Here is a 2,098-nt window from a genome sequence, read left to right as displayed (position 1 = left end):
GCCAGCGTCGCCGCGCGGGCCTGAGGCTCCGCCCGCTTCCGGCCGAGGCAGAGGCGGTGGGGTCGTACGCGGGGCTGTGGTGCCGGCTGCGGGACTGGCGTCAAGTCTGGTTTTTCGGGTGCTCGGACCCAGCGGCTGCTGCCTGGAGAGACGAGGAGCTCGTCTCGTCGCCGAGCTGCTGGCCCCCGTTTTACAGACGTACACCTTTGCGAAGCACTGTGCGGACCCAGGCCCCCTCCCCGGAATGGCTCTTATTTCTGGGGCTCGGAAGCCGGACATTCATACCGCATAACAAAAAGGTCTGGAATCGGGAGACGGAACTCAAGGGAGAAGTGACGCACTCCCCTGTGCTCCTCCCGGGTTTCGGTCAGAGCCGCAGGTGCCTGGGCTTTCTTAAACTTTGTCCAGACTTCGAGAGTGGGAGTGGAGGAGCAAAACAGGCCTCAGCCAGTGTTGTGAAAGAGAGATCTTGCTGAGGGGTGTTTACAAAAAGACGTTCTCAGAAAAGACTTCTACCGTCCGCCTGGCGTCTCACGGAGGATACATGTATTTGTAATATTTAAATTCAAGCTCTTTTAAGGGTCCTGAACACGTTTCCCGTCCTTCTCCCGCCGTCCCCTCCGCGTCTTGTAAATTGGACAATATTCTTTTTTTCCCTTCTCGTCTTTTTGTTTCTCTCAAACCCCAAAGACCTTGTTTTCTTTTTATCCAAAGTGTTTGTGTCTGTCACATGGGAAAATAAATTATCCGGTTTAATCCTTAGAAATAAATCTCAGGAATGAAAAACAAACTAGTATGCCTCAGAATATTGAAAGACACCTAAGATAAGTTACCCTTTGTTCAGTAAATTAAATACTAAACTTATAAAAGGAAGTTTTGGAATATAGAAATGATGACTACTGCTCAGCAGTGAATTAGAAAAACCATTTGACAAATCCACGTTAAATAAATCAGCATTTATTACATAAACTTTAACTATTATCTTTGCTAATTATTCATTTTCAGTATAGTCCTGGATATTAAACTTAACGACATCCATCCTATGCCAAGTAAAATTTGGCAAAACTACTTGATTTTAACATCTCTGAAAGCTTCCAATACAAATCTCCGATGTACTAAACAGATTGATAAACCGTTATCAGTGCACTTTGAAAACATAATTTAAAATCAAAGCCGCCCTTAATGAAGTTCACTAAGTAGGAATAAATGTACAAAGGAAAATGAGATAATGTAGTCCTGGGAGTCCTCATAAAATAAGACTTTCAAAATTAAACTTGATTAATAATGTTAGGGAAAAATGATTTTAAAAAAGCAAGTGGACTTTGTATAAAATAATTAGGTTTAGAAAAGCAATGGTAGAAATGTGAACCTGGCGTTTCCTCTAAATTACAGAGCTAATAAAATAAACTTAGAAGCTAAAGCAGTTTGTCTCCTATCAAATTTGAGGTTTCTATAATTTAAAACCTCAGTAACAGTGGAAACCATTACAAATTCTTGAGAATTGATGGATCCCTAGTATTTTCAAACCAGTGAACCAGGATAGTAACAAAACTATAGGCTTTAGATAGGCCTAAGTTGGAGTTCTTGTTCTGCCTCTTACAACTTGAGGACTTTGGACAAGTTGCTTCTCTCGGTCTCAGCTTCCTCATCTGTAAAATAGAAAATTTTTATTTTATAAAGCTATAGTATAAATAGAAATAATTAAACCTACTTCGAAGTTCTAAAACCTACAAAGATAACATGTAAAGTACCTGCTACATCATGGTTACTCAAGTTTTACTTGTCTGTCATTGACCATCCGTACCTATGGTCTGTTCTGCCTTCCCTTAGTTAAAGGTTCAAGAGTTGAGTTGAAATGTGTATTTTTACCTTTGTTGTATCTAATCCTAATACCTGGAAAATTGTCCTTCATATTTAGAACTTATATAATTCTCAAAGTATATAGTGGTGAATTTGGAATATCATTTCTTTGTTAGCAGAATTTCTAATTAGGCTACATATTATGCCATATAGGCTGTGTGTCCCAGTACGCAAAAATTACAAAGCTTTTTAAGACTAGAAATCTAGAGACAGACTCAGTTTCTGATTAATAAAAAAT

Source organism: Pteropus alecto, unplaced genomic scaffold (assembly GCF_000325575.1).
Source record: "Pteropus alecto unplaced genomic scaffold, ASM32557v1 scaffold22, whole genome shotgun sequence".
Taxonomy (NCBI): Eukaryota; Metazoa; Chordata; class Mammalia; order Chiroptera; family Pteropodidae; genus Pteropus; species Pteropus alecto.
Note: the sequence above shows the minus strand (reverse complement) of the source record.